At 35.6% G+C, this 15,810-nt stretch overlaps 1 protein-coding gene across 1 annotated transcript in view; it reads right to left on the bottom strand.

The window, feature by feature from the left end:
* The window catches only part of LOC138690952 (neuropeptides capa receptor-like), an 889,384-nt gene that overhangs the window by 267,832 nt on the left and 605,742 nt on the right, over positions 1–15,810 (bottom strand). The window lies entirely within an intron of this gene.

The raw sequence follows: 15,810 nt of genomic DNA, 5'->3' as shown, positions 1-15,810 counted from the left end.
GTACTACCACTCCCAGTACCACTGGTACTACCACTACCACTGGTACTACACTACCAATACCACAACCACCACTTACCGCCACTACTGGTACTACCACTTACCACCACTACTACTACTACTACCACTACCACCACTTACCACTACTGGTACTACCACTTACCAATACTGTCACTACTGGTACTACCACTTACCACTACTGCCACTGGTACTACCACTTACCACTACTGCCACTGGTACTACTACTACTACTGCCACCACTATCACCACTACTACTACTACCACCACCACCACCACTTACCACTACTATTATTGCTACTGCTAATAATAATAATAATAATAATAATAATAATAACAATAATAATAATCATAATCATAATATAAACTTTGGATTGTTCGCGTGATTTGCTTTGGACATCCTCAGATACTGGACAGACAGAATAAAAAAGCAAGACATACGAAATGAACAGGATATTATATAGGCCTAGATCTAGTATAAACGAGAACATTATATAATAAAGAAGGAAGTGGCAGGAACATCTATAACGAATGCCTACTACTAAATTACCAAATAAAATACTTGCTTATAACCCAAAAGGTAGAAGGTCTTTAGAAAGACCAAGCAAAAGTTGTCTGGGCAACGAATGAAAACGAAATATTTCAACGGTCTAAAAAGTTTGGGTTTTGATTTGATATTTAGACACATTCTCTGGTGACGATGTTTGAACTTAAAAAAAAAACTAGAATTCCTATGCCTTGCACAATGCCCACTAGTAAATGAAATCCGAATAAGATTCATTAATTGAGCTGTTCAGAGCAGAAGTGGTATAAGTCAAAAATGGGTAATGAGGGTTGAAGTAAAGCATTCTGTAAAATGCAGCGCAAAACTATTAATAGTCAGTGAATAGCACGAAGGACGAAGCAGTTAATATGTCCTTCGTGCTATTCACTGACTATTAATAGTTTTGCGCTGTATTTTACAGAATTTTACTTTAAACCTCATTACCAAATTTTTACTTACACCACTTCTGCTCTGAACGGCTCAATTATTATCTTGTTCTTAAAAATAAAGACAAAGTTTTTTTAATATAAAATTAACTCAATAACTTCATCGCTATGCTTAGGGGAGAGTTGGGTAGTATCGGACATCGGGTAATATCGGACAGTGCGTTTCTTTCATCTACCGCAGATGGTAGTACCTAAATGACGTGGTTACGTAACTGTATGCGACATCACAGAAACATAACCATGTCATTCAGGTACTATCATCTGGTTGAGAATGAAAGAAACTCACTATCCGATATTACCCGATGTCCGATACTACCCAACTCTCCCATACATCAACTATCTATGTATCACATTTGAGGAGACATTGATTTCATTTACTGGAAACTTGCGCATAATGCCAAATTTTTAGAAGATTCTAGAATCTGAAGCCGTAACTCAATATACTGTACTACTGTAGATATAAGCTTATGGAAACGTTTGAAAGTACAATGCAACACAAAAAGTGTCTTTCTCGGGGTCATATGTACAGCTGTCAAAAAAAGTGGCCGCACTCGTGAACAGCGAATATTTTCTAAATCCGCTTCGGATCATGGTGATGGTACAAGATGCTCGCGCTTGTAGAAGCAGTTTCGGAACTATGGAGTTATTTGGTATTTGCGTCTCTTAGAATAGTGGTAGAGTGCTCGGTTAATGATTCGAACCTTGTTCAAGTTATCATTTGTATTCTGCTATCGTTCTTTAGCGATATAAATAATATTCAATTTATCATTTATATTCTATTATCGTTATTTAGCGATATAAATAATATTCAAGTTATCATTTATATTGTTATCGTTCTTTAACGATATAAATAATATTCAGTTTATCATTTATATTCTGTTATGTTCTTTAGCGATAAAAATAATATAAATTTAATGTTAGATTTGGAAAAATAACGTTCCGTAATGCTAGTGTTAGTTTTTTCATCTTATATTATTACATTATACTATCCTGTAACACAATAAAATGGAAAGGAAAAACTAGGATTTGAGCCTGAGACGTTATCTGAATTCAGACGTTCTTCCAATTGAGCCACGGGGAAACAAGTAACGAATCATCATAATATGCGGAAAAATTGGCCCAATACCCCTATAAAACGTCCTGATGATTTGTGGAAGCTCGTCCAGGACATGTCCACTCGACTGCAAAATGAGATCGAGATTGGAGAAAGATGGACTAAATATTGAATCGTGGCTTTTGGTTTGGTTTTTTAACTTTTAATTGTTTCAATTTTCTAAGGCAGACGCCAGTATGCTTGTTTTGTTTATGCCACGAAAGATATCTTTGTTGAGTATAAAACTGTCTTTCTATTTGCAGTCATAATGTTCTAATAAATAATGATAAGGTCATGGCATAATGCATTCATGAACTTGTTGCTAATTAGACCTACTAGAACATTCATAAAAGAGACAGCAGCAATTATATTTTCTCTCCATCTTAAAAACAAAAAACAAAAAAACACATAAAAAACCACTCGGTGGTGTTCCAATCCACGACCTCACGAATACTAGCTATCATTACGCTACAAGTGTAACACGTAGAATACTTGAACTATAACTGTATATATCAGGCATCGTGGTCCAATAACATGGTCGGAATTATAGCCGAGATACCCGAAGGAAACTTAGTATCTAGAGAGCGGTCACTTTTTTTTTTTTTGACAGCTGTAACGTGCTCAGACAAATATACATACATGAAAACAGGTACATTTTCCTTCAGAATTAAACTTTACTCCGATTGTACTAACTGAGATAACACAGTATTTTGATCCTGATGGGCACGTTAACTGTTTACTTGAAATATTTGCCACCCCTGTAGTACAATAAGTGTGGCCAACAGCTGTGTAACCTCTGGCTTTACGACTACGATAAATCGACAGTTATATCATCACAATGTCTGCAAACGCTGTTACCACCTAATTGAGAACGTAAAAAATTACATTCCTCTTGAAAAAATCGAGATGACAAATTTGATATCTCTCCGACAGAAGCATTACTCACTGCCTTCTCACTATTTCATTGCCTAAGATTCAAAGAGTGAGGGATACCGAACTTGTTAAGAGTTACAAATATCATGTGATATTGTATGAAATAGCTATAACGAGTTTCTCTTCTGAAATAATAGTCCACCTGGATGGTATAACAGTTACCGTGCCTGCATCTGGATCCAAGGAACGCGGTTTGAAACCTGATTGAGAGTGACAATTAGAAGAAAAATAAAACTGAGCATCATGTACAAATGAACTAGATATATTCGAATAATAGCCGTCACGGTGGAGGATTCCGGATCCCCGGCGCCGGAGCGAATTTTTCTCCTCTATTATTAATTGTTACCATAACAGATGTATTCTGTAGGACCAAAAAATAATAATCTTTACGTAGATTCGAGCAACAGTGCATATTACTGTACAGATTACTGTGCATACTACTGTGGAATCTCGACCACCAAGTCACTCAACTGAGTACGCTTCTTGTATAATGGCAGTTGACTTAATATAAAATGTCAGCATACATGCCCAACTTGGAGTCAGGCCGCAAAGGGAAAAACAATGGAGGAGAGGGGTTCGATCCGGTGCTATGGATTGAACTTAGGCGTAGCTAAATGATGAGAGCGCTTGGTACGTAGAACCAAGGGCCCGGGTTCGATCCCCGTCGCCGGAGCGAATTTTTCTCCTCCAATATTAAATAGGCTATAGCCTACACCGTGTCCCAAACTGATTGCTCGAATTCTGCAATACTATTAATGCTATAGCAACACAATAAGACCCAGAAGATAATCTCTGAAATATTTGTTTAAAACACTACAAGTTCTCGATCTGTAAGCGTCTGGTCACACGGGACACATCTAGGCGATATTCAAATTTTCCTCCCACACACTGCACAGCAAGTTACAGTATATCGCCTGCAACGCAGCTGTGATAGGAAGCCGTAGCTCCTGCAGGTCATTCACCCAAGGAGAAACGTAAATATTGTTCTTTACGCATACCACAGAAAAAAACACAGGTTTTAGGTCAGGTGAGTAGGAGGCCACTTCGTCAAGTTTTAGTCCAATAGCCAATCTAACGTTGAGGAAGATGCTCTTTAAGGTACCCACTGACATAATGGTGGAATTGAGGTGGTGCACCATCTTACTGAAAAATGGACACGTCTTGCTTTTCTGCAGTTGCAACAGAATGTGAAATATAAGACAGAAAAAACTATGTGCATGTGTATATGGTAGCCTAAGCTTTAATAATTATACTAGATCATATTAGCTGTCTATTGAAAATGTATTGGTACCATTTACATACTTACCGAAATATATCATATTAAAATCAGAGTAATATTTTGGGACACGTTGTGTACCTTAAATAAAAATAATAAACAGCGATGAACCTCAGTAAGCTATGCTTAAGAAGAGACTACTTGACAGAGCGTGGCAATGGAAAGTAATCAAAAGACGTGACAGAGGAAGCCTGATAAGATTCAAACTAATCACAAATATTAATATATTAAATTTGTATAATTTTTCTTTTTACCTTGACAAGTAACCAACTCCTTAAATCACAAAATATTGGTTTAAACCGATTATGAAAACTTTTTCCTAATGGAATAGCAATATACAGGGTGATTCAAACCCTCTGCGACAAACTCTGAGGGTGATAGAGCTAACAATAAGGAACTCTTTTTGTTAAACAACCTATGTCTTTTAACGCGTCTTTTTGAAGTTACCGTTGAAAATGTTTTTGCGCTGGCGTACGTCAATGTTTGCGAATGTGTGCACCCCTGTTTGTTTGTTGAGATGTTTGTAAGAGACGAGAAGGGTTGTTGTTGTTTGTTTACGTTTAATGTTCAATACCTTTTCCTTTCAGTTCAGTGTAATCATCAATTGAGAATGGATGTCTACGCTGTCTTCCACCAATGCGCCGGGGACGAAGAGACCCATCGTCTCGATGGCGCTGAGAAAGTCGAGCAAACATTGTGTGGTGAGGGTGATTTCTGTTGTTGGTACATGTGGAGAGCTCTTCTTCCGTTTCCGTGAGCCTCCCTATAACACATTACCATTTCGGCTAACTCGGGAAAAGTGTAGACATCCATTCTCAGTTGATGATTAGACTGAACTGAAAGGAAAAAGTATTGAACTTTAAACGTAATAAACAACAACAACCCTTCTCGTCTCTTACAAACATCTCAACAAACAAACGGGGTGCACACATTCGCATAAGCTTACATCGACATACGCTCGCGCAAAAACATTTTCAACTGGAACTTCGAAACGACGCGTCAAAAGACATAGATTGTTTAACAAAAAGGATTCCTTATTGTTAGATCTATCACCCCTCAGAGTTTGTCGTAGAGGTTTTGAATCACTCTGTATGTGACTTTCGTATTTAATGTAAGTAAAAGACGTTGTTAGAGTTACTGACGCCTTTCTTAACAGGGAAACCTGTGATTTTAAAATACTTCACACGGACCTGTGTCTGTCTTTATATTATCTCATGAGCGGCAACATGAACTATGACGAGCCTACTTTATTTTTTAATTCAATAGCAGGTACGACCTTCTGATGATGAGAAGCATTTCCTTAAATTCGCGGGAAATTTCAGTACACCACAGACGAGTGTTTTGACTGTTGGTGTACCCTGACAGGTGGAACCACGCCTCATTTATGAAAAGTCAAGCCCAGATTATCGTCACTTTCTTCAGACACGAAGTCCTGTTGCAGTCTCGAACATGGATCATGTGGCCTGTCTCTTTCAGCTGATATGCTGTACAACAGTGAATGTTTATGATATATGATACATAAAAATTGAATAGGAATACAGACTATTTATGCAGCAAAGTCATATAACAGATTTCGATTCTTGCTATGCTGTTTTGAGATTTGACAATGTCAATGACCAGATCAGGGGAATGAACTAATTTATAAACTTCCTGCCATTAGGGGAGTATCTGACGTTTTTGTGCAAAGTTTTTGAAAACATTTCGTTCCCAGTGGATAACTTACATAACACAAGATGGCCAGCTTGTGATCTTCAAAGAGCGACGTAGTTTCGAAATGTTCATGCCTAACAAGCAAGCTAAATATGGATTTAATTTGTATTTAATTGCTGCAATTTGTTACAAACATGTTGTCCAACAAAATTAAGGAGTTAGGTATAGCACACAGCATTAAAATTTTGGTAATATTCAACATTTTTTCCTCCATTACTGTATCTTGTACAATAATGAAAATTAGTAGGTGCAAAACACTGTTCTTCTGCTATATGAAAAAAATATTTTTACGATTTTAAAAGAATAATTTACTTTTTTTTTTTTTTTTTTCAAAATTCAGTTCACTGTGCAGTGATGAAGCGTTTTCCACATAACTAAAAAACTATCCAAGTTCTAAGATGAAATTTTTTGTGTTTATTTATGCATGCCATATCTACAATATGATATAAGATTACTTCTCTACCTTTGATAGCTTGTCTGATAAAAATAAATGCATTTAAAAATTGGTCAAATATCAGTATTTCCTTCTAACACAAAAAAAATATATGTATTAAGGAATGTAGTTGAAAGAGTATGATATTGTAAACATGAGTTTCAGCAATAAAATAAAAGAGAGAGAGAACATGAAAAGTTAAGTTTATGAGTTATGAGGGAAACTGCCACCATTTTGAATTTTGAAAAAAAAAATCGTAAAAATACTTTTTTCATATAGCAGAAGGACAGTGTTTTACACATACCAATTTTCATTACCGTACAAGGTGCAGTAATAGAGGAAAAAATGTTGAATATTTCCAAAAATGTACTGCTCTAAGCTGTACCAGTGCACCTAACCCCTTAAAAACCTATTTAACTATAAGATATGAAACAGTAAAATAGATCGATTAAAACTGATCAAATTTTGATTGGAAATTTCAAATACAGAGAAAGCTGTAATGTGGTATTGTAGCTCAGGCGAGCATGAGAGACATTGTTAGACCTATAAGAGAGAGAGCACGAAGTGTTAACTGTACTGTAGTTATCTACCATAAAATATTCGACATTTCGTAGAATTCTAGTACTTTTACCCAAACATCCACAAATTCCGCACTCCTCTTTTATGGCCCTGAATATATAAACTGTTTACACGACCCTGAGGGCAGAAGGTCAATATCGGTATGTCTCAGCGAAGACAGGATCTAAACTCAACTCCATTTGGCAGGAATTCAACACACGTTGACTTGTGAAGCACCGGACATACTTCAACAGGTCTTTGAGGGATCCAGCCATGCAACAAGCAAAATATTCTGCTGCTTTGTATATAAACACGTCGGGTTCCTTCGAGACAGACACCCCGGAACTTCTCTTTCTATGAGCAAGACCTGTATACTTCGAAGACATTAACACTGAGGATTTTTCGCTTGGAAGAACAACTGTAGAAAAAAGCTTTGAACTTTAACGTAAAAGAGTACTAAACCAAATTAATGTCTTGTTAAATAGTATTACATGGACTTTACGGTTAGTTAGACTTCCATCGAATTTAAAGTGCAAAAGTTATGAAAAAACGAAGGCATTATATTGAGTTACAGGCCTTTTCACAATCAATTTTAAAGGAGCGAAGAGATCATTAAAATAAGAGAGATGAAGAACAAAATAGTTCAAAACATCTGTAAGCCAATGAACTTTTAATTTTGGAATTATTACAAACACAAACATGCACAACTTTATATTTACATTTATATCTTGTGTTTTGTGCCTAATTTTTAGGTAAAATACAGTAGAACACCTGTAAACTGTGTCTTGCGGAATTGTTTTATTAATTTCGTAATTTTTAATTACTTTTTTTTTGCTGGAATGGGAACAATATGACTGTCATCAATTGTGTAAGAAAAATACTCTTGGTACCTACTTATAGTTGGTGACTTTCAATATCGGTATTTAGACATTAACATTGCACACACGCACGCGCGCGCACACACACACACACACACACACACACACACACACACACGCGCGCGCGCGCGCACACACACACACACACACGCGCACGCGCACGCGCACACACGCGCGCGCGCACACACACGCACACGCACACGCACACGCGCGCACGCACGCACGCACGCACGCACACACACACACACACACACACACACACAGACCCACCAATGTGTATTTTAAGGAACGAAAATAGAATATAGCAATATTGAAAGACAGAATCCACATAAAAACGTCATGTGAGGACTTCAGCTGTCAAAATCACATTATCAGTAACATGCAACAAAGAATGAAAGTTTCGTGAATGTAAAGTGAGTTTATATTAATCATGAATCACGTATTTGAGTGATATTCCGTATTCTGTATATATTTCTTTTGTGATACAAAAATAATATTATTAACTCTCTTTTCTTATCTTTTGCTTAACATTTATTTTCCCAGCATTAAATGATACGGAAACTTATCCCGTGGACGGCGAATGTGATCGCAGTTTTCCATGGTTTCCCTCAGTCACAAAGACATATACCGGATTGAAAATTTACATACCGTGATTCATCTCGGCCTTAATCATCGTTATCAAATCATTAATAAAACTGAACCATTTAAAATGAATATAAGCTATATATAACATACAACAATAAGAACATAATCTCTTTAATTCACGACCTAAATATCCTATAAACGCAATATGACCTAGATGTTATAGCGTGTATAAATAAACATACACAAAAGATCGTATGGTTATTTAAATGTAACACATGCTAAAATGTGTGACTATTGGATATTTCGAGACATATGTTATGTTGTAAGTGAATTTAGATTCTTTTGACATTCACTTACCTATATTTATTCCCGTAAAATATGCGCTTTCTAATTTAATTACTTAAAAGTTTATATTTTGTTTCATTCCATCACTTCAAGATGAAATTACTGAATTTCATGTAAGATTTATATTTTTATTGCTATTTCGCTGTTATGTCGTACGTGTGATAATGACGACGTCTACGCCGCCAATAACAACTTCGCTGCATAGTTTCAAAGTACCACTATAACACAAAAACGAAGTAAAATAAATCATTGACATGACTTCATATATATTTCTGGTTCCGATTATACAAAGAAAATACACTAAGGTCCCTGAGACAAATAACGCCATGTATATCTTTAACGCCACTCTATTAATTTTCTTAATTGCACCAGATTTTGGTAGTGCACTATTGTAGCCTGCATTCGCTTGCCATGTAGTGATGAAATGAGTTACTAGCTGTCCGCTAACATTTACGAGTGACATTATATTCCACCATTTTGCAATTGTGTGTTGATAGTGAAAGGCTGCTCTTACATCAAGGTGAGAGACAATATTTTATTTTGTGTGTTGAGCAAATAATAAATATATTAAACTATATATTTTCGTGATCCTTAAACATTCTTTTACGCAGAAAAAGTATTTGCTATCCATAAAATTTGAAAATGTTAGAAAAACAGGAGTGTAATGTTATCAAGTACTCAGTAGCGCTTTAACGCCACGTGGCGTTAAAGGTCTACACATAAAATTTTAGGTTATGTTAGTAAGGTGCTCATTTGTTTAACGATTGTCCTCAGTTTTAATAGTATTTTCATTGCTGTTTTATTCATATTGTGTGAAGTATTTACATGATTAGTGTGGAAACATCAGGAAAAGCACTAATCCAGGGCCGGGCATGAGAGCGGCTCAGTCTAGTCAGCCAGAGCTGCTCTCGCTCCGCAAGGCACTTCAATTCCAAGCCAGAGCAGAACGCTCACGCAGTGGCGGACTCGTATTACAGCTACTTTCCCTGCATTAATATAACAAGAGCCACGGTTGTTCTAGTCATTCAGTCTGTGGGTACATAATAGTTTATAAGGATATTACATCAATCCATTGTACATTACAGAATTTATAACACTCTTAATAATTTAATGGAATAAACTTCGCTCTATGCACACACACACACACACACACACACACACACACACACACACACACACACAAATCATTTGGCTTATTACATAACCCATACGCACAGACTGCAACCTCCTCACCACGGTTCTACGAGACAGGCGTATGGCTTCCACTTCCCCTACTTTCTGTGGACAGAGTTCATCTGCCAATATAATTAAAAATCGCTTGATGAATTCTCCTTCATTGAATGTTTTCAATTCCTTTGCAATTTCGGTGGCAAATTTGTAGCTAATTCTCATAGCCGATTCACTAAGTGCATTATTGTCATCCTGTTAATATATAATATAATATAATATAATATAATATAATATAATATAATATAATATAATATAATATAATATAATATAATATAATATAATATAATATAATATAAAAAAGATGCGATGCGGTATATGATATGATATGATATATGACACGATATAAGATATGATATGACCATAAATTAATACAACTTAAAGAAAAGTCTCTCAGGTACATTATATTAGAGTATCTATTCGATATTTATATTGCATTATAAGTTATTATAGTACATTTATAATACATAATTTTAAATTATAGCCTACAAATATTATGATATATCATAGTATAGTATATTACAGTTCATGATATATAATATGATATATTATATATCATAATACTTGTATAATTTAAAATTATATATTACTAAATATATAATAACTTATAATGCAATGTAAATATCAAATAGATACTCTGTACCTGAGAACCATTTTCTTTAAGTTGTATTAATTTATGGCGTTCATCACCAACACATTTGTCATATTCAGTAGCATGTTGTAAAGAATAATGTCGTTGGATATTGAACTTCTTAATCAGTTGGAGTGTTTTATGACAAATTAAACACTTTGCTAATCCACTTCTCTTTATGAAAAGAACTCCTCATCCCATGAAACATTAAAAGCATTTGGAGTAGCGGGCCGCTTTAATGTATGAGCGGAAGCTCCGTCTTCAAAGTTCGCCATCATACAGCAGAGTCACCACTGCACCGACACTGAATGACGTACAGTATGCATACGTCACACCGATCGCGAGACCCGCTCTTTAAAGCACACAGCGCTCATTTCTCAGAATCACGTAATGTGCCCAGCCCTGCACTAATCTTTCAACTTACAAATGTCCAGAATGTGCGCATTGATCATATTGCTTCAATTCCTTATCAAACTCTTAATTTATTGTTTTACTTCTGGGAAAACATTCCTATTTAACTAAAGTTAATGCTTTTCTACTTATAACTTTCTACTGTTGTGTCGTCTTTTTTTTTTTTTTTAAAGTAAGAAGTTACCGGAAAACATACAGTATTTTCCTAATCCATCTGATGTTTCAGCTTCAGATCAAGAATATTTGATTAGTATTGAGTGATTTGGTACCTTTTATTAACAGAAACTCAAATTTAGTTGCTTAGTTCAATTTGTGTTACTTAGGAAAAATAATTCATTAATAATTGAAGAGTCCACTGCAAGAATGATGGATGTCACTTTCGTGTCGAAAATGAACCAAGACTGTCAATGCATAGCTTAAGACATATAGAATGTACATACAGAGTTATATGGCATTAACACTGATAGTCATTGCCCAGTAATGATCGGAAAATCACAGTTAAGCTTTGAACGCTAAGCATTTCAAACTTTCAATTGCTTCTCCTGCAAAATGTATTCCAAATGACATCCATCATTCTTGCAGTGGACTCTTCAATTATAAGTGTATAGGTTACTAGAAAATAGGTGGCGTTGATTGGACAAGCTCTTCCTAATAACGCCAGTATACGAAGTTTTCCTATTTGAGTTGTAATTCTTCTCCAGTGTATAATATCAACATTTTCATTGTGCTATTTTCTAAAGATAAAATTAAACTTTCTTTGTCAAAACTTTTGTGTTTGTACATAACTTATTTCTAGAACAACAGTGACTTAAGTGTTAAGGTAGCGTTATTTGGTACTGTACCTTAGATATATTTCATTTTCCGCTCTACCTACAGTCCAAATCGAAATGAACACACGGTTTCCAGTGACGCAGGATCTCCAATGAACAAAAATACTGTACGAATGCTCAAACTGCAGACTGCGAACCAAATCTCGCCCTCCAGAGCTTTTGTATATGACCCATCATGATACTCGTAAAATTAGTTTATGCTTTATACCATCAGAAAAATTTTCAGCGTAGAGCAAACAAAACAGGCGACAATAGGTACAGTTTAAGATACTAAAATTCCCGTCAATATAATCAACACTAACTCTTTCTTACAAGAAGTCACAGAAGCTTGTTAGGTTTTATAATTATACAGCACGTTGTCAGTTAAATTCACACGTAACAAGATGGAAAATCATGATAATCACTAGCAACAAAAATTAACGAACCGTGGATTTGAAACTAACGCGAAGTAAACATGCGTGTCGAATCCTGGATGCGAACCAAAAGCTCTGTTAGTCATGAGGCAGGTGTCTCCTGTGCCAAGATAATTCCGTATCGGTCCCATTCATCACCACTTTGTGGCCTTGCTGACAACATGTTCTTGCTGAAAAGAACACATTTATTTCATTTTTCTCAATGCTACTTTCTCCGTGCTGAGAATTCCTTCTTCATCCGATCCATACACGAAAAGGCAATGAAGTCAATGCAAGGTTTTCAATGCTGTATATATTTCAACGGTCAAATGTTTATGGGATTTAGGTCACTCACTGTATACGGGTTTTCTCAAAATATAAGATAGACTTTGTTAACTTACCCAGACGTAGGGTAAACTGTATAGTGATTGACCACTTAAGCTAATGAATAATAAAACAATGAAATCGCGAAAAACAGTGGTAACTTATTGAGAGAAATTTAAAGGCATTGGGTCAAGTGAAGATTCAGAAACAAATCAAAATCAATAAACGAAAGAAAAAATAAAATTTTAATGCAAAGATAAATTAAATAAACGCAACAAGTCCACTTTTACAGTTATTGACCTTCTACTGCACAGTTATTGACCACACACTTATTAGTGATTGACCATCTACTGCACAGTTATTGACCACACACTTATTAGTGATTGACCGTCTACTGCATGGTTATTGACCACACACTTATTAGTGATTGACCGTCTACTGCACGGTTATTGAATACTCACTTATTAGTGATTGAGCAACACATTTTCACATTTTTCACTTTTTTCTTGTCTGTTTCGTTTCTCTTGTTCTGATCTTTCTCATTAAAAACTCTTCGCCACCGGCGTAGCTCTGTCGGATATGGCGTTTGCCTGCTGATCCGGAGTTTCGTTCGGGCGCGGGTTCAATTCCCGCTTGGGCTGATTACCTGGTTGGGTTTTTTCCAAGGTTTTGCCCAACCTTAAGGCAAATGTCAGGTAATCTATGACGAATCCTCGACCTCATCTCGCCAAATACCATCTCACGATCATCAATCCCATCGACACTAAATAACCTCGTAGTTGATACTTTGTCGTTAAATAACCAAGTTAAAAAAAATAAAAAAGAACTCTTCTCGCTGCCTTTTCTCTCATTTCTTATTCGCTTCCTTTCTTCTCTTGCCTCTTCTTCCATTTTTATCTTTTGTGCCTTATCAGAAGCAAGTGTGTGCCATGTATCTGATGTTATTACAAATGGCTTCTCCAGCACTGGGCGAGGACCAAAGGATACTTTTCCTTCAACGAGATATTTGTTTCTGGACGCTAAGGTTGCTTTCAGGAAAACAAACTTCTTGACAGCTTCATTTAAATCAATTCCACTGCGGACAGGTTCTATAGCGTTTCGTAAAGCTTCCTCTGTAAAATGCACTTTACCTGGCTTAGGCATTATAATATAGTATCAGTCTTGTAAAATCCCCATCATTTAACCGATAACATATATAGAATTGAAGCAAATTGGTCGTTATTCTAACAAATAATTTATAAACGACCAATCACTGTAGTTTGCAGACATTCACTTTACAGTGATTGACCACGGGGCATTTTTATGTCATATAAAAACTTTCACAAAATAATATTCTGTGGACGGAAACCTTATACCTTTTCTCACACTATGAGTGTGAAAACGAGCACCAGAATTTATGTATTCTTTGCAGAATAAATAAATTATTGTGTGCATTATTCTTAGCAATTACTCTAGTTACTTACACTTGTTTACGTTCAGTTGCATTTCCAATCGATTTCAGTCCTCTCAGACAACAGACACTAACTCAGTGGGATGAACAGTGACAACTAGCCACAAATAAGGGTTGTTACTAGAGGTATATGCAGTAAAAAGTGAAATCACAATCGTGGTTCATTCACAATATTGGCCTATTTGAAAAAAGGAAGTGGTCAGTCACCGTATACTGGTCAATAACTACCTAGTTTACCTTAGGTACAACGCAAGCCAGAACTTTCATTAATTACTAAAAGAAAAGAAAAGAAAAAATACAGGAAAAGAAACAAAGAAAGAAATAACGTGAGTATAGGGAAACAAAGAGCGTGAAGAAAGGAAAAGAAATAGGAAGAAAGAAGGAAGGAAAGAAAGGGAAGTGTGAAAGGTGAAAAAGAAGAAACGAAAGTTCATCGCGTGGAGACGTGGAGTAGTAGGTTGTATGTCGAACTGCGAAACTGCGGGCCTGGGTTCAATTCCTGGTTGGAACAAGTTACCTGGTTGAAGTTTTTCCGCGGTTTTCCCTCAACACATTAAAAGTAAATGCTGGGTAACTTTTGGCGCTAGACCCTGACCTCATTTTGCAGGCATTAACACATTCATTCAGACGTCATATAACCAAAACAATTGATAAAGCGTCGAGAAATCATCGTATAACCGGTTGAAAAATATTTGGTGACAGAAGACGTATACAGAAGCGATATGTACACTTTTAACAAAACTCATTCAAATCGGCCACCTATTTCTCATTCAACTATGAACAGAATAGAAGTGAAATTCAGAAAACATGATCTGCAACCTTTTATCAAAGTCATCTTCAATTAAGTCCAGCAAGGGTTGGACTTTATAAGGTGATATTTAGTACTGAAATATACATACAGGCAGCTTCTTTTGAAATATCTAATGTAAATTCTATTTCACGGAGAGAAAATAGTTATTTATGGTACTTGTGAGGTAAGTGCATGTTTATTGCGCGAGTGGAAAGATTTAAGCACGAGGCTCGAATCGAAGCCGAGGGTGATATTTTCCAAGATCGCATAAAATCTGTTTACTCTCTTGTGCTATACATTATATTATCCATTATTGGTATCTAAATTTCATTTTAAATACGCCTTTTCTCTGTAATGTGTTGTTTATGAAGAAGTTATAAATTAACGAATGTATGTATGATTTTATTGTTGCTAATGTGTTGGTTGTTATGGAAAAAATTTTAATTCTCTGCTATGAATAAAGCCATTATTTAGGTTGCTAAGGACGGTGAAAGAAAGACCTGTTTAGATACGTAGAAGTTACTGATAAAATATAGAGTGAACTGTAAGTAATGTCATTAATTTCAGAGGGTTATTATTTGAGATATACAAACAAACAGTTGTTTACACGAATATACACTTCCCCCACGTCATACCAGTTACAGTCCTAATAGCAGCAGGTCGTCTCACCACTACGTAAGTACCTCCATAATTTAACCCTCCAATTAAATTTTCAAATTTTACTAAAATTGATATTAATTATTATTTCATTACAGATAATTTACATTAAACACAGGATGTTACAGTAATCCATACAGTTGCTAACTATGCAGTTGTCACATTTTAAATCGACGTGAGTACTTTTAAATATCCAATTCGATTACAATTTACACTTGATATTCCCATTTCTATTATATTTTTTATACATTTCAGATATTCACCACTCATTGGACTGAACAA

The sequence above is a fragment of the Periplaneta americana genome, chromosome 16 (assembly GCF_040183065.1).
Source record: "Periplaneta americana isolate PAMFEO1 chromosome 16, P.americana_PAMFEO1_priV1, whole genome shotgun sequence".
NCBI lineage: Eukaryota > Metazoa > Arthropoda > Insecta > Blattodea > Blattidae > Periplaneta > Periplaneta americana.
Note: the sequence above shows the minus strand (reverse complement) of the source record. Positions and strands in the feature narration are given on the sequence as shown.